The sequence below is a fragment of the Erpetoichthys calabaricus genome, chromosome 6 (genome assembly GCF_900747795.2).
Source record: "Erpetoichthys calabaricus chromosome 6, fErpCal1.3, whole genome shotgun sequence".
NCBI lineage: Eukaryota > Metazoa > Chordata > Cladistia > Polypteriformes > Polypteridae > Erpetoichthys > Erpetoichthys calabaricus.
This window is the reverse complement of record NC_041399.2, coordinates 9,901,840-9,921,105: the sequence shown is the minus strand read 5'-3', so window position 1 is coordinate 9,921,105 and position 19,266 is coordinate 9,901,840. Positions and strand designations below refer to the sequence as shown.

The window sequence follows — 19,266 nt, the reverse complement described above, 5'->3', positions numbered from 1 at the left end:
TACTGGTTATTCTTTTACACTAAAATATTACTACACAGATACAAAAAAAGTAAAATGGATATGTTCTTTTTCTTTAAGGAGATTAAATATTACTGAAGAAAGAAAAAAAAAATTAAACAGCCAAATGGGGCTATGCATATGAACTTAAAAGGTTTAAATAAAACAGAAATGTATATTTTATTTTTACTTGGTTAACTTGTGGAGGGTGTATCCTGTAGCAAAGCCCTAACTGTTTTCGTGAAAGCCCGTTTCAGTCAATAAGTCTTATGTGTGTGTTTATGTATGTGTGTATATATATATGTAGATATGTGTATATGTAGATATGTATATATATGTATATGTATATAAATGTTTATGTGTGTGTGTTTATTATATATATAATATATATATATATATATATATATATATATATATATATATAAAAGACAGCAACACTTATAACAATGACAACACAATTATATTGACAATCATGTTACGTTATTTTTAAAATGTTTCCTTTTTTTTTCATAGCCTCTTTAACACACTACTTCTCTGCTGCGAAGCGCGGGTATTTTGCTAGTATATATATATATATATATATATATATATATATATATATATATATATATATATATACATACATATACACACATACATGCAGTTTCAATAACATAGAAATCAATATAAATATTAACATCATTATCATATGAGAATATGAAGTAATATATAAGAAGCACATTTCATATAAATATAAATTATTAAACAGTAAAATCTTCTTCTGTAATTTGCTACCGTGGCAATTTGTGTGTCTGTCCAGGATTTTAAATCACCTGTAGCTCGCAAACCGTTTCACCTATTTACTTGAAATGTGGTACACATATAGTACGTCACGTCTACTATCCACTTTATGGGTGATGATTGTATTACTCTTTTTATGTTTATTTTATTTTATTGTAGAATCAACTCCTATCTGCGCACACCAGGGCGGCAGTGGGCGGATGCGTATGGTGTATTCACTTCATGTTATCGTGCATTGCGCTGTCACTGGTATTTTGATAAAAGAATTTGAACAACATATAAGAAGCGTATAAATTATTAAACAGTAAAACATTAACATTTAAGAAGTAAAGTTCGATTAAGTACTACTGCAGTGCCTTCGGGTATACCTTATTTTTTGTTTGCCCATTACATGCTTAAATGTATACATTTTTTGGTGTACCTACCTGAGAACACGCGACATATAACCGAGCGTGGGAGAAGCATGGATTTTAAACACGCGTTGAGTTCATCTGCTGGTCTCCCTCGTGGAATAACTGGTAATGTTTGAATAAAATCTACAGCGAGTAAAACGACATTACCTCCTATTTTTTTTTTTTACGATCTCTGAGATGTTGCTTTTTTCGGTTCAAGGCTTCATAAGCTCTTTTATGTTGTATGGTGTACTTATCCCAAACCATCATCTTTGAATGTTTCAAGACTTTCGCCTTGTATGTAGATCGGGGTAATTACATTCATTGCATTCCTAGTCTGAATCACAATCTGATTGTATGGGTGGTTACCTGGCACTGTAGGGTTGCCACCCGTCCTTTAAAATACGGAATCATGCCGCATTTGAGAATGAAATTGCGCGTCCCGTTTTGAATCAATACTGGACGGGATTTCTCCCGTATTTTTTTTATCATTTTTTTTAAAGCAGCATCTCATGCAAATCATCCCACACGCATTTTATGAAGATGCCTCCTTTCCTACTTTTGATTGGGTAATACTTGATGTCATCGTTAGTTTGATTGGTCTTTTTAACTGTCCAGTGAGGAGGGCGTGTCTTTTAAGTAGAGTCTGGAAAGTGTTGGCACTGAGATATGGCGTCAGCGCCAGAGTTGAAGCCCCTAATGTTGCGGTCAGCAAGTCGGCTAACATCCGCCATGTGCCGTCTTTCAGTTGCGAGAAGCAGATCATAGAATGGTTGAAACTGTTGCCCCTAACGTTGCGCCACGGCGTGTGGTTCGTTTATACCTCGTGTCTTCTCATGAAACTTTTATCTCGCGAATATGTTATTGCAATCTGCAGCGGGAGCGTTTCTATAAACTTAATTTAAACTTACGTTTTACACCGTGCTTTGTTTCCCTTATGAACATGCTTGTATGCTTCACTCGCTCCCTTCTCAATTGTTTAATTAATTTTTTGCTCTTCGCAGTTTGCGGCTCTTCCGTCATTTCCCCCTACTTCGTTCTTTTATCTCGCGAATATGTTATTGCAATCCTTAACGGGAGTGTTTCATTAAACTGATTGAAAATAGTTTTGCATTTACCTTTTTAGTAAAAGGCGAGCTTTTAAGCCTGAGAAATCACCCCGTAAATGCACACGTTTAATTGCACATGTGTTAATATGTATGGTTACACAGTATTAAAAGACAGTGAACAACGTCAGTTACCTTTGTTCCCGCGTTTGATAAAAGGCGAGCTTTTAAGCCTGAGAAATCACCCCGTAAATGCACACGTTTAATTGCACATGTGTTAATATGTATGCTTACACAGTATTAAAAGACAGTCAAAAATTAACGTCATTTACCTTCGTTCCCGCGTTTGACTCGTGCTGTAAATCTCTTCCTTGTTTTTAGTTCACGTGATTACGTAGGAGGCGTGATGACGCGATACGTGACTCCGCCTCCTCCATTACAGTGTATGGACAAAAAATATGTTCCAGTTATGACCATTACGCGTAGAATTTCGAAATGAAACCTGCCTAACTTTTGTAAGTAAGCTGTAAGGAATGAGCCTGCCAAATTTCAGCCTTCCACCTACACGGGAAGTTGGAGAATTAGTGATGAGTGAGTCAGTCAGTCAGTGAGTGAGGGCTTTGCCTTTTATTAGTATAGATATATATATATATATATATATATATATCTATAATAATAAAAGGCAAAGCCCTCACTGACTGACTGACTGACTCACTGACTGACTGACTCACTCATCACTAATTCTCCAACTTCCCGTGTAGGTGGAAGGCTGAAATTTGGCAGGCTCATTCCTTACAGCTTACTTACAAAAGTTAGGCAGGTTTCATTTCGAAATTCAAAGCGTAATGGTCATAACTGGAACATATTTTTTGTCCATACACTGTAATGGAGGAGGCGGAGTCACGTATCGCGTCATCACGCCTCCTACGTAATCACGTGAACTAAAAACAAGGAAGACATTTACAGCACGAGTCACACGCGGGAACGAAGGTAAATGACGTTAATTTTTGACTGTCTTTTAATACTGTGTGAGCATACATATTAACACATGTGCAATTAAACGTGTGCATTTACGGGGTGATTTCTGAGGCTTAAAAGCTCACCTTTTATCAAACGCGGGAAGAAAGGTAACTGACGTTGTTCACTGTCTTTTAATACTGTGTAACCATACATATTAACACATGTCCAATTAAACGTGTGCATTTACGGGGTGATTTCTCAGGCTTAAAAGCTCGCCTTTTACTAAAAAGGTAAATGCAAAACTATTTTCAATCAGTTTATTGAAATGCTCCCGTTAAGGATTGCAATAACATATTCGCGAGATAAAAGAACGAAGTAGGGGGAAATGGAGGAACAGCCGCAAACAGCGAAGAGCAAAAAATTAATTAAACAATTGAGAACGGAGCGAGTTAAGCATACAAGCATGTTCATAAGGGAAACAAAGCACGGTGTAAAACGTAAGTTTAAATTAAGTTTATAGAAACGCTCCCGCTGCGGATTGCAATAACATATTCGCGAGATAAAAGTTTAATGAGAAGACACGAGGTATAAACGAAGTACACGCCGTGGCGCAACGTTAGGGGCAACAGTTTCAACCATTCTATGATCTGCTTCTAGCAACTGAAAGACGGCACATGGCGGATGTTAGCCGACTTGCTGACCGCAACGTTAGGGGCTTCAACTATGGCGCTGACGCAACATCTCAGTGCCAACACTTTGCAGACTGTACTTAAAAGACACGCCCTCCTCACTGGACAGTTAAAAACACCAATCAAACTAACGATGACATCAAGTATTACCCAATCAAAAGTAGGAAAGGAGGCATCTTCATAAAATGCGTGTGGGATGATTTGCATGAGACGCTGCTTTAAAAAAAAAATGATAAAAAAAATACGGGATAAATCCCGTCCAGTATTGAATCAAAACGGGACGCGCAATTTCATTCTCAAACGCGGCACGATTCCCTATTTTAAAGGACGGGTGGCAACCCTACAGTGCCAGGTAACCACCCATACAATCAGATTGTGATTCAGACTAGGAATGCAATGAATGTAATTACCCCGATCTACATACAAGGCGAAAGTCTTGCAACATTCAAAGATGATGGTTTGGGATAATTAGTACTTATTAAGTACACCATGGCACATAAAAGAGCTTATGAAGCCTTGAACCGAAAAAAGCAAGATCTCAGAGATCGTAAAAAAAAAAAAGGAGGTAATGTCGTTTTACTCGCTGTACATTTTAGTCAAACATTACCAGTTATTCCACGAGGGAGACCAGCAGATGAACTCAACGCGTGTTTAAAATCCATGCTTCTCCCACGGTCGGTTATATGTCGCGTGTTCTCGGGTAGGTACACCAAAAAATTTATACATTTAAGCATGTAATGGGCAAAGAAAAAATGAGGTATACCCGAAGGCACTGCAGTAGTACTCAATGTAACTTTACTTCTTAAATGTTAATGTTTTACTGTTTAATAATTTATACGCTTCTTATATATTGTTCAAATTCTTTTATCAAAATACCACTGACAGCGCAATGCACGATAACATGGAGTGAATACACCATACGCATCTGCCCACGGCCGCCCTGGTGTGCGCAGATAGGAGTTGATTCTAAAATAAAATAAACATAAAAAGAGTAAAACAATCATCACCCATAAAGCGGATAGCAGACGTGACGTACTATATGTGTACCACATTTCAAGTCAATACGTGAAACGGTTTGCAAGCTACATGTGATTTAAAATCCTGGACAGACCAACGAAAAGCCACGGTAGCAAATTATAGAAGATTTTACTGTTTAATAATTTATATTTATGTGAAATGTGCTTCTTATATATTACTTCATATTCTCATATGATAATGATGTTAATGTTGTTTATATTGATTTCTATGTTATTGTAAGTGCATCTATGTGTGTATATGTATGTATGTATGTATGTATGTGTATATATATATATAAAAAATATATGTGTATATGTATATATAATATATCTGTATATGTGTGTGTATATGTGTATATGTATATATATATGACAGCAACACTCATAACAATGACAACACAATTACATTGACAATCATGTTACGTTATTTTTAAAATGTTTCCTTTACTTTTTCATAACCTCTTTAACACACTACTTCTCCGCTGCGAAGCGCGGGTATTTTGCTAGTATATATATATATATATATATATATATATATATATATATATATATATATATATATATATATATATATGTATATATATATATATATATATATATATATATATATATATATATATATATATATATATATATATACTGTATATATGCAGGTCTGAAATTGTGGTCAGCAACACAGGAGCGCCGCAGGGAACTGTACTTTCTCCGGTCCTGTTCAGCCTATATACATCAGACTTCCAATACAACTCGGAGTCCTGCCACGTGCAAAATTTCGCTGACGACACTGCTATCGTGTGCTGCATCAGGAGTGGGCAGGAGGAGGAGTATAGGGACCTAATCAAGGACTTTGTTAAATGGTGCGACTCAAACCACCTACAACAGAACACCAGCAAAACCAAAGAGATGGTGGTGGATTTTAGGAGGCCCGGACCCCTCACGGACCCCGTGATTATCAGAGGTGACTGTGTGCAGATGGTGCAGACCTATAAATATCTGGGAGTGCAGCTGGATGATAAATTGGACTGGACTGCCAATACTGATGCTCTGTGTAAGAAAGGACAGAGCCGACTATACTTTCATAGAAGGCTGGCATCCTTCAACATCTGCAATAAGATGCTGCAGATGTTCTATCAGACGGTTGTGGTGAGTGCCCTCTTCTACGCGGTGGTGTGCTGGGGAGGTAGCATAAAGAAGAGGGACACCTCATGCCTGGACAAACTGGTGAGGAAGGCAGGCTGTATTGCAGGCACGGAGATGGACAGTTTGACATCCGTGGCAGAGCGACGGGCACTGAGCAGACTCCTGTCAGTCATGGAGAATCCACTGCATCCACTGAACAGGATCATCTCCAGACAGAGGAGCAGCTTCAGCGACAGACTGCTGTCACCGTCCTGCTCCACTGACAGACTGAGGAGATCGTTCCTCCTCCACACTATGCGACTCTTCAATTAGACCCGGGGGGGGGGGGGGGTAAACGTTAACATTATACAAAGTTATTGTCTGTTATACCTTCATTGTTATCAATCTTTAATTTAATATTGTTTTTATCAGTATGCTGCTGCTGGAGTATGTGAATGTCCCCTTGGGATTAATAAAGTATCTATCTATCTATCTATCTATCTATCTATCTATCTATCTATCTATCTATCTATCTATCTATCTATCTATCTATCTATCTATCTATCTATCTATCTATCTATCTATCTATATGGTTGTCTAATGGGACTACAATTCCCAGCCTGCCCTGTGGGTATCCATACAGGTACCGTAGCCTATGAAGAATGAAAGTGAGAAAATATGAAGAAGAAGAAGACACAGAGACCGCAAAGTGCATTGTGGATGAATTGAATGAAGGTATCAGGAGTATTAAGCAAAATAAGCATTATGATGAACATTAAAGGCCAGGTTTTCAAGACAATCGTAAGACCAGCAATGATGTTTGGAGCTCAGACATGGGGGGCAGTAAAGGGAGAGCTGGGGAAAAAGTTGGATGTGGCAGAAATAAGATAGTTGAGATGGTTCTGCTGAGTTGCAGAAAAGGACAAAATAAGAAACAAGACAATCAGAGGTGCAACAAAAGTGGGAGAGAACATCTAAGGAAATGCAAGAAAATAGGATGAGGTGGTATGGACATGTGATGAGGAGAGACAATGAATATGTGGGCAAAAGAATGATGGGAATGAAGTAAATGGGATGAATGAAGTAAAAGATCTAACTTAGGAGAAGGTGCAGGGCCGAGCTGTATGGAGAAGGTTGATCAGGCACATCAACCAACACATAAGAGGGAAAAGACGAAGAGGAGGAAGAAATATTTGTGTTTGTGAAAAAGAGACAGGAAGAGAAATCCACAGCTGCTCAGCCTGTAACAGATGTGAGTTTAGATCTATAAATTATAGTTTAAAATTAGGACACATTTTTGCATATTGCTAATCAAAAGCCTGTCATTTTTATTGTTGCCCAATAAAGATTTTCAGTGCAGATGTAAACTTGGATTAAATAGTAATTTTCAGTACTTAGTGAAAACAATCTCTGTTTTAGAGGCTAAATACATTGCTTTCTTATGTAAGGATGCATCCTGCAGTTCACAGTCTACTTTATAGTCTTTTAAATACACTTTTCCTGCAAAAACACATCTGAACCCTCACGTATTTTGTTTAATGTTTAGGCGCCTGTCTGACGTGACTCTCTGTATTGATAAACGTATAGCACAAAATGTACATCTTAATGGTCCAGGAAGCAACTTAAAAAATAAAAAGAAAAAGATCAAGTACTAGAGAAACAATTGTTATTTTTTTAATGTTCAAAACACTAAAACGTTTTTATTGCCCTGAGCATTTTAGAGGCTTTTTAGGTGTTTTAAAATGTCAAAACAGCATTATAATTATTCTTTGTTTTCAGGCAAAAAAACAAAACATTATTCAAGTATGTGAGGCAACAGAAGTCTTCTTTCTATCTACTCGACCCTCTTAACTCAGTTTATAAGGTGATGGGGCGCGAAAGCCTGCATTTGGTGCAGGAACCCGTCCTGAACAAGGAGGGCATTGTCAATAGCTCCTATTCCTCTACATCTATTTGTTTAAATTTCTCCAGGTACACAGTGGAGTCCAGCCTCACTGGCCGTGTAAACTCCTGGTATGACACCTGCTTGGCTGAAGGCGGCACAGAACGTTAGTGGCATCAAGCTTCCTCCCGCTCAGGACATATACAACACTTGCTGCCTTAGAAAGGCATTAAGTTTTATGGCAGGCGTTAATCTTCAACTCATTAATCCATTGTGGTGCGTGGCCACAGTCATTACCTGGCCGGGATGCCAGACAGATGGAATGACCAGGTGGAGAGGACCTTACCCTGGGACGGTATGTAGCAGAAACCCCCAAGGGGTTGCAGCAGTGCCTTGGACTCCCACAGGGCTCCTTGGGAATTGGAGTTTGGAGCAGCCTTGCTGGGTTATGTGGGCACCACCAGGGGGCACTGCAGAAATTGTTCAGCCTTGTGTGGCAGCACTTCCGGGACGGAAGAAGGTCACTGGACACCTGGAGTGCTTCCCGGTGTCCTATAAAAGGAGCCAGCCAGCACTATTCTTGGAGCTAGAGTCAGGATGAGGAAGACGAAGTTTGCCAGAGAGGGAGTGGAGGTGGAAGGACTGGGAGGGACCCAAGGAAGAAAGAAGGGACTGTGTCTTGTATACTTTGGTGCTGTACTGTGTTGTCCTCTGGGGAGCGAGGAAAAAGCATTTACGCAACTTGCTGGACTTGTGTGTCTGCCTGTCTGTGTCAGGTAAGGGCGACTGTATGCACCCCGAGCTATCACACCACCTAAATAAAAGGATAAGTGTCTCAGTGTCTGTCTGTGTGCCTTTCTGGTTGCTGTGTCTCTGTCATTTCAAAAGATGGTGCATCACAAACATTTGTACTAATAAAATGCATTGTGTTTTGTCACTCCAACAAATGGCGCATCACAAACATTACCACTGCTTTTACAAATTCCCCACAGCAAATGGCATATGATAGAGACAAATGAATTGCATGCCGCATGACAAACGTTAATTCTAAAGTCTACGTTGTTTGCTTAGATTTCAACCCATCTTAGATGGGAAGCACTGCTACATTTTTATAATATGTTGTTCTGATAGATGTTACATGAGTTTGAAGAGATTTTAAAAAGTATGCAATCTGCTATATAATCAAACACTACTGTGTATGTGTGTGAGTGTGTGTATGTGTGTGTCCTGTAAATCCAAGCAATCTGATTGGTCAGTTTCACTTTGATTGGTCAGTCAAACACGATTGAGACGGGAAGCACTGGACAAGTGAGGTTGACACACACAAAGATAATGATGAAAGGAATTGGAGAAACACAAAGTCGCTATTAAACATGGCATGTATGCGCAAGAAGTTTTTATAGTGGAAAATGGGTGCCCACTTACCATTGGCGTTAGTCACAAAGCAGACAGAGCGTGAACAAGACACCTCGAAATGACAGTGTGAGAATCAGCCTTTATGAGAACGTGATTTAGAGATGAGAGAGGAGGCACTGGTCAAGACAGGTTGAGACACACAGGAACACCGAAGAAGAGCGTAGGAGGAGCTCTGAAGATACGCATAAGGCAAGAAATGTCAAATATCAAATATTTTTAAACTGATTTCATTATCTGTCTTCAGCAAGTAGCATTGCTAGTAAAACATATTTGTTATGCAGTTTTCTAAATATGCAGGATACAGAGAAACTATTCCATACATTATTTTCTAGTAGGATTGACTACTGCAATGCATAATTCACTGGCTGTTTAAATCATTCTTTACGCAGCTTTCAGTTTATTCAAAATGCTGCTGTAAGAATCATTACAAGAACTAAACAGTACAACCACATAACTCTAGTTCTTAAGTCATTACAATGGCTCCCATAAGGCCTTATTGCTGATTTGAAAATCCTCCTTTTAACATTTAAAGCCAACTGGATTAATCAAATACCAACATGAGGTCAAGCTTTTACTGTACATACAGCGACGCAAAGCTGAGGAATGATCAGCAGGCTTATATGAGATGGCTCTTCACTCTCAGCTTTGAAATCAACCTGAAGACTCACAACTTTAGTCTAGCATATTCCGATTAGAGCTGCTCATTCACTGTGAATACGGCATTGAAGTTCTTTCTTGTCATTCGCACAAAAATTTAAGTAACATAGTATTTATAAACCATTCTAACCCTCCTCTATTCCGTTTATCTTCTTGGTATTTTGATTTCCCACTTGCTGTCTGCTCTCCATCTATTTGTCTAAATTTCTCCAGATACACACTGGAGTCCAGCCTCACTGGCCGTGTAAACTTCTGGTACGACACCTGCTTGGCTGAATTCTGTTTTTGTTCTTTCCTTTCACGTCTTGGCTCTCTGTGTCTTTGACTACTGATCCTGTTGTTTTATTTGTTGAACACAATTTTAGTTTCTTGCTTTTATTTATCATATTGTTAGACTCCTGGTTATGACTTTGGCTTTGTTTTTCTGACCTCGTTCTTTTTCCTAATTCTGCCTCCTTGAATTGGCAGTTCAATAAACAAGGAAGGGAAAACATCATTTAAAAATAATAGGAAATTAATAAATTGGATCCCTAGCAAGCGTTAATTGATTGCCTGCGAGGAACATCACCTCAGTGATGATGAAGAGTGTCGTGGCAATTGCAAATAGCGTGAAGCCAACAGTTTTCAGGGTGGAAACAGCATGAGGGTAGCAGTTTTATGTTCCTGGTTTATATTCCTTGTTTTGGAAGATGTTTCCTGTGGCCCATAAAAAAGGGAAACTTAAGCTATCGATTCCATTAGACTTTTAAAGTAAGATATTGCCTTTAATCGTGGTTCAACAAACAAATGCATTATTCAGATGAATGTGTGGAAGTGGTAGGGTGAGGACTTCAAATCCCAGCAGACAGCCAGAGTATGGCTCCTTTGATTGGAGTTCAGGGTTCTGAGGGAAAGATTCAGAGTGGAGCCACAGCAGTCATTCAGAAGTAACGACTTTGTGAGTGTGTGTCATGAAGTGCAAGGTGGCATGGCTTTGGATCGACAGAGTGCATATCTGTTGTCACACAAGTGCACATATGGAAGACGATTACAGGTAATTACACTCCAAGCCAGGGCTTGGCGCTATCCACTAATGTCCCTTTTCTTCCTGCCTCTGCAGAAGCAGTGATTGGCAGGCAAACCACCAATGGCGTCACTACTGTTTCCCAACCTCATTTACCCACCTCTTCCTGTTCTCCAACCCCTGAAAACCGAATCCACCAACATCTTTAGGCAGTCAATTCCTAATTCTCATGCAACAACTTTATTTTGCTACATTCTCTCTTTTGTGATTTATTTTCAGTTATACAGGGATCACTATGATACCCCAACTCTTTATCATCTTCTTATAGTTATTTACACCATAGTAGACATATCCTAAGAAACAACATTCTACAAAATGTACTGAATATTCCTGATTATCAGAGGAAGATTTCAGTGCTCAACCAAGACTGGAGCACAAACAGGAACGAAAATCAAAATAATAATTAAAATAAAAACCAAACAAGCCAAAGAATCACAGAATCAAAACCTCTGAGTAAAAAAAACATCAAATTCATAAAAAAATATACACATAAAAAACATCTGTCACAGCATGAAGTTGTTGTTTGTTTTTGATTTTGGATGTCTAGCACTGTGTGCCACCATCTTAAATAGGGTCTGCATGATGGCATTATGTATAGAAACGGCAGTTATCCTGCAACCAGCAACAGACATCATTCCAATAAATGACATCCTTATCACCATCACAGCAAAACCCAAAACGAAGGCACCCACTTGAGCATGGGGAAGGCGCTATATAAATAAAAGGTATTATTATTATTACTATTATTAATGTCACTAAAATTTTGAATTTAGTAAGTCTTAACAATTACCAGAAAAAAAGAATGGTCAAAAATGATTGAGGAGGTGCCAAAACAGAGTTCATGACAAGCAATGCTATTTTGTTTAGGGGTTTTATTGGCAGGCATCAGCATTTTCTGCATCATTTTTTTTTTTTGTTATGGGTACTTCTATGTTATTAAAGGCAATGGCTCAAACCGCCGAATACTCTATGGAGAAGTAACACAATTTCACTGTCACATTAAAACAGGTCTGCACTTTGAATCAACCAACACAATGATCTGCAATAGCATTTAGCAAAAGACACTCAAAAAAAAACACAGAGGTGAAAGAGATCCGCTTGATTACAACTCATTATGGCTTTGGGTTAGAAGTTATGAAGAGCATTTCGGAATTGGAGGTAGGCTGTGGCGGTTAACATGCTTAATCAGAACTCTTTGAGATAATCCTCAAAGACAAACAATCTTTACCTGTGGCATTTAAAACCACTCATAAGTCCATCAGAATAACATTGGCACCACTGCTGGCACTTTAACGCACATCGACATACTTACCTGCTATAAGTGGGGTTTTCTTGCCTGGGACCCTCACCCTTCTTAAGTCTCCTTTGTATTCTTATTTTACAGACCTACAACAGAAAATAGGACGAGGGTTCAACATTGTGGATCGCTACACCTTATTTGGTTCTTCCTTTACGAGTACAATAAAAACACATTGAAAAAGAAAGTTAAGAGTCCAACTGATAAAAAACAAGTTAGAAAATTAATAAATAGCGTGAAATTCACAATAAACTAGATAGATAGATAGATAGATAGATAGATAGATAGATAGATAGATAGATAGATAGATAGATAGATAGATAGATAGATAGATGTGAAAGGCACTATATAATAGATAGATAGATAGATAGATAGATAGATAGATAGATAGATAGATAGATAGATAGATAGATAGATAGATAGATAGATAGATAGATAGATAGATAGATAGATAGATAGATAGCTTTATTTGTCTGCTTTTTACAGCAGAGTACATAAAAAACATATTTTATTAACAGAATTTAAAAATATTATGTAGTTTAATATTGACCCAAACAGGCCTGTGGTGGTTTTTACAGATACCAGATTCCAGCTCAAGAGATATAAAAAGTTAATATACAGTGCTACTATTGCATGTTTGTTCTGGAGGGTTTATGATCAATGTAGGTGGCATTGCCCATTCTACTAGGTTTTTTAGTGCCACATCACCAGGACTGTTAAGACACCAAATTTAACAAGGGTTATTAAAACATTAGAACAATCTAGACAAGAACAGGCCATTCAGCCTAACAAAGCCCGCCAGTCCTATCCACTTAATTCTTCCATAATAACATCAAGTCGAGTTTTGAAAATCATGTCTACCACACTACTTAGCCCCTTACTATAAGGTTCTCTGTGTAAAGAAAACTTCCTAATGTTTGTGTGAAATTTACACTAACAAGTTTCCAACTGTGTCCCCTTGTTCTTGATGAACTCATTTTAAAGTCACCGTCTCGATCCACAGGACTAATTTATTTAATAATTTTGAACACTTTAGTCATGTCTCCTCTTCAGCTCCTTTTCCTTATAATGGAGGGGCTCATCTATTTTAATCTTTCCTCATAACTCATCCCCTGTAGCCCTGAATCAGCCTAGTTGCTCTTCTCTGGACCTTCTCTAGTGCTGCTATGTCCTTTTTGTAGCCTGGGGACCCAAACTGCACCCAGGACTCCAGATGAGGCCTCACCAGTGTTTTATAAAGCTTGAGCAGAACCTCCTGGGACTTGTACTCCACACATCAAGGCACTATATGACCTGACATTCTGTTAGCCTTCTTAATGGCTTCTGAACACTGTCTGGAAGTCGAAAGCTTAGTGTCCACTATGACTCCTATTTCCTTCTCATTTTGAGTACTTTCAATTTTCAGACCTCGGTTTGTGTCTTCAACCCTCACATATTTACATTCTTACATGTAGTACTTTACATTTACTAAAATTAAATTTCATCGTCCACAAATCTGCCTAAGCCTGTATGCTGGCCAAGTCCTTCTGTGATGATTCAACGGATTCTCGATTAACTACTAATCCACCTATCTTGGTATCATCTGTAATATATATACAAATACCACTGACCCCTACTGGACATCACTCTTAACATCAGCCAATTCTGATAGGGTTCCTTGCACCATAACCCCCCAGTCTGCATTTCAAGTAAGTAGTGGACCTCAAGTATGTACCACTCTCAGCTTCTAATTCATTTGATAACAAAGGTTTAAATATGAGTTTAGTTGATGTCATTGAAAAGGCCACTGCTGACCAAAAGGCACCAAGGAAGGATCTGGATTAGATATTTGTAGACTTGATGAAGAGCTTAATGGACTGAATGGTCCACTCTTATTTGTCAAATTTCTTATGTTTGAAGTGTTTATTTACATCTTAAATGTCATCTGTTCTAAAACACAGGATCCTCACATTTACATGTTAAGATGGTTTCACATGAGTGTGTGTGCTTAGGGGACAGATGAAAGGCCCTAGTGACAGTAATTCTACCACTGCTCCATGGGTTGGGGTTGCGTCCGAATGCCTTTTTTCTTTCCCCCTCTGCAGACTCAAGGCTGTAACACCTGTGACGTCACTTCCGGGGTCCATCCACCTGGACCCGCCGCTTCCTGCCAGAAGGACTCAAAGCTGGTAGCCCCACCATCTTTGCTGGTTCACTTGAAGAGACGTCTCTGCAATTATTGTGTTTTTCATTTTTTTGACTCCTCCAATTATACGGGTCGACCAGGGCGGTGCCCCAACATTTCCTCATTATCTTGCAATTCTCTTACAGTGGTCAAGCAATATAAAATCAGTTTATCAGTCCAAACTCTGATGCGCAGGACACCTTGAAGGTGGTGTCAGAATAGGATCAAGCAAGCCCTTGAAGACACAGCGCCGAGTCGGCACTCATAGAGGTTGTCTGTTTATGTCTTTTTGCATTCCCAGTTAATCTATATATAAAATCCCTATGTGCGTCCAGGTGTCCGTGTGTGGGTGTCTTCTGATGAAGTGCGCATGCGCGGGGCACGGTGCGATGCACGATATTACTTTCAGAGAAAGTTACAGGCATTTTACGGAAATACAAACCAGTATTACTGCGAGAGGAAATTAAAGGTACACAATACAGTGACGCATATTACAGCCACATACAAGCCAGTATTACTGTCAGAGGAGATTAAAGGCATATTACCGACGCGCACGCCTGTATTACCGCCAGAGAAAATTAAAAGGTATATTACGGACGTACAAGCCAGCGGACGTACAAGACAGTATCCTTCAATAAGGGCGCGCACAGGCATCCTTCAATAAGGGCGCGCACAAAAAGGCGAGCCTCAAAAGGGCGACCTCAATTGGGCGCAGCGAATAAAGGCGCGCATAAATAAAGATCTGCACCTTTGTTGCTCTTCACATATTCCAGAGCCATTTGAACTAAATTATCTACGAATGCCTTTATTCGCCGCGCTCAACTGAGGTCGCACTTTTGAAGCTCGCCTTTTTGTGCGCGCCCTTATTGAATAGAGCCGTACAAGACAGTATTACTGTCACAGAAAATTAAAGACACACAATACACGGCGGCAGCCCATGAAGAACGGTCAGCTCAGCAAGTAAACATCAACAAAAGAAAGGCTGAAAGAAAGAAAAATACGACCAACAAAAAAGAATGAGGTCAAAGTCCCTTGCCATTTAATATAGACTGTTCCTACTAATGTTTATGCACTACTGTTCTAGCGCCCGTTATTGTAACAGGCTAAATGACTAGTCTATATATATAAAATCCCTATGTGCGTCCAGGTGTCAGTGTGTGGGTGTCTTCTGGTGAAGTGCGCATGCGCGGGGCATGGTGCGATGCACGATATTACTGTCAGAGAAAGTTAGAGGCGTTTTACGGAAATACAAACCAGTATTACTGCAAGAGGAAATTAAAGGTACACAATACAGTGACGCATATTACAGCCACATACAAGCCAGTATTACTGTCAGAGGAGATTAAAGGCATATTACCGACGCCTGTATTACCGCCAGAGAAAATTAAAGGTATATTACAGACGTACGGACGTATATTACAGACGTACAAGCCAGCGGACGTACAAGATGGTATCCTTCAATAAGGGCGCGCACAAAAAGGCGAGTCTCAAAAGGACGACCTCAATTGGGCGCAGCGAATAAAGGCGTGCGTAAATATAGATCTGCACCTGTTGCTCTTCACATATTCCTGAGCCATTTGAACTAAATTATCTACGTGCCCTTATTGAATAGAGCCGTACAAGACAGTATTACTGTCACAGAAAATTAAAGACACACAATACACGGCGGCAGCCCACGAAGAATGGTCAGCTCAGCAAGTAAACATCAACAAAAGAAAGGCTGGAAGAAAGAAAAATACAACCAACAAAAAGAATGAGGTCAAAGTCCCTTGCCATTTAATACACAGTAGACTGTTCCTACTAATGTTTATGCACTACTGTTCTAGCGCCCGTTATTGTAACGGGCTAAATGACTAAATGATAATAATACCGTACATAAAGTATAACTTTGTGGTTTCTTTTGTCAATAAAGATGATCAAGGCCTCAATTCTGTTTGATATTTGTAAAACCATAATAAAAAAAAACATTTTTAATCTTTGCAAACCTTCAAATTGTTTTATCTGTAAATAATTCTTCAGTCACCTTCTAAACAATAAAGCTGTGAAATTGCCGTCACACAAGAAAGAGAAGTAGGTGTAAATTCGCCGAGTCCTTCATTGACTCCTCCACAGACTTCAGATGTACTTTATAAATGGTTGTCATGTCATTGGCGCCGCTCAATTCATAATCCATTTCCTTGTATATAAACAAGGACATCCGGCTCTTTACCGATAGCTGCATGTCAGGGGAAATGCATTTCTCAAAGATTTAGCATTGTTCAAATATTCTTTATTTTCTTTGCTGCCCTGTCGATTACATTAGCTGTTTATATAAAGGGTGGTAGGAAAAAATGTTAAAGCCGTAATCTTTACCTTTACAAGAGAATTTACAGTCGTCTATTAACATTTGTGTTTGAGCTGAACCTTGTATTAAACACAGCTTGTTTATCACACGTTCTAACTTTTTGGCATTACAAACACACAGCTGATGTGACACATGCAATGCCACACTGGGCACTGCCTGATGCCCATTGGTAGAAACTGAACCTCTGACTGCTTACTTCACAGTTCAACATTGTATACTTCACCAGGAGCCATGGGTCACTAGTGACCTCAGAAATTGACAGCTCATGTCAGGTCGGGGAGCATGCACTGGTACAGCATGGTGTCACACCCACCACATGACGAAACAGCTCAGGATCCTCGTTGGCAACCCCCTAGCAGACATGGAAACGACCCTCTATCTGCTGCAGCCAGGTGTTACGTGAGTGTCCCCTTGGCCTGGTCCAGCCACTCGGGTCCCGAACAATGAGGATCTTACGAGCTGGATCACCCTTGAGGAATCACATCACATGGCCGCAGTGCCATAACTGACGCTCCCTCACAATGCAGGTCATGTGCCTCATTCAGTACTCCGTGAGCAACACAAAGTCAAACCAGCAGTAACCAAGGATTATCTGAAGAGACACAGTACTGAAGGAGTCCAGTTTTCATCTCAGATCACTGGATAGCGTCCATGTCTCATAACCATACAGAAAGACAGGAAGCACCAGAGCTCTAAAGACTTGGACCTTCATCTGTTTGCAGAGATATCGGGAGCGCCACACACTCGTTTCCAGCGACTTCACGACCTCACGCTCTTTCAGTCCGTCTACTGACTTCATAGGAAGAGTCACCAGAGACACGAATGTTGCTGCCGAGGTAAGCAAAACTCTCGTTGAGGTCGACACTCTCTCCGCAGAGAGACACATTGCTGATGGCCGTGCCCAAGAGGTCATTAAAGGCCTGGATGTTGGTTTTTATCCAGGACACTCGCAAGCCCAGACACTCAGACTCCTTGCTCAGTCTCTTGAGAGCCCCAATCAAAGCCGCCATCGACTAACCTCAAACATGACTCTACGTAATTATGGTTAAGCCCAAGTCAGACTTGGTGTGATATGTAGTGATCCGCTTGACATTTTCAAACTCGGATAATGCTTGGGACAGTATTCTGCTGCAATCTAGTGGATGAAATAAAATGACCCTGTAAAAAATCATGAATATTTCAATGTGTTTTCCCAATCTAAGGTAAATCGTTAATATTTATGAGTGGGGCGACTCTAAGGTAACTCGTTAATAATTATGAGTGGGGCAGGGCATCTGATGAAAATCACAATGACACACAAAAAGTTGTAAAGGCAGTTATATAATGAACTGAAAATGAAGCATTGCTCAAATCGAGTGAAAGTGATGATGATGTGAATGGGTCGTCAGACATTGACATGGAAAGTGAAAGTGATGTATGATAAACGCCGCTGTACAATCAAACCGCCTTAATATGCAAGGTGAATTCGGTCGCATGGAGCTTCAGTGTTGTGTGACAGTAGCTGCCTGACTGAAAGGAAAAATACTGTAGTTGTGATTAAGGTTAAGGACGAGCAAGACGTTAGCCCCCTAAGCACCATTCACAATGAGGCAGCTGTCAATGTCAGGGGAAAGGTGGAAGTCGCTAAGCCATGAACTGTGTTAGCCTGCAATAACATACAAACTGAGAGAGAGACGTGAAGAGAGCAAACCAAATGAACAACTTCTTTAACAGGTTTGACCACCCTAACCCACTCTCACTCTCACCTCGGAGTACTGCACCCTCCACACATCCTTCTGCTGATACCAGCATAGGAGAGACATTCCCACCCATAATTACAACAGCACAAGTGAGCAGAGAGCTGAGGAGACTTCGTGCCAGCAAAGCAGCGGGTCCAGATGGAGTATCGCCACGACTGCTGAAGGTCTGTGCATCGGAGCTGGGGGGTCCTCTACAGCGCATCTTCAACCTGAGCCTGGAACAGGGGAGAGTCCCGAGGCTTTGGAAAACATCTTGTATCACCCCAGTCCCAAAGGTATCACGTCCTAGTGAGCTGAATGACTTCCGGCCTGTCACTCTGACATCACATGTGATGAAGACCATGGAGCGGCTGCTGCTTCACCACCTGAGGCCACAGGTCCGTCATGCCCTTGACCCTCTGCAGTTTGCATATCAGGAGAAGGTGGGAGCGGAGGATGCCATCATCTATATGCTACACCGATCCCTCTCTCACTTGGACAGAGACAGTGGTGCTGTAAGAATTATGTTTCTAGACTTCTCTAGCGCCTTCAACACCATCCAACCTCTGCTCCTTAGGGACAAGCTGACAGAGATGGGAGTAGATTCATACCTGGTGGCATGGATCGTGGACTATCTTACAGACAGACCTCAGTATGTGCGCCTTGGGAACTGCACGTCTGACATTGTGGTCAGCAACAAAGGAGCGCCGCAGGGGACTGTACTTT

General features: G+C 40.1%; 1 protein-coding gene across 5 annotated transcripts in view; it reads right to left on the bottom strand.

The window, feature by feature from the left end:
- LOC114653202 (RNA-binding Raly-like protein) overlaps window positions 1–19,266 on the bottom strand; it is a 1,200,559-nt gene that overhangs the window by 763,908 nt on the left and 417,385 nt on the right. For all 5 annotated transcript variants that reach the window (XM_051929289.1, XM_051929291.1, XM_051929292.1 and 2 more), the window contains exon 2: window positions 12,330–12,403. The gene's annotated coding sequence lies outside the window, so the exon portion shown is untranslated. The remainder of the gene's footprint in view (window positions 1–12,329; window positions 12,404–19,266) is intronic.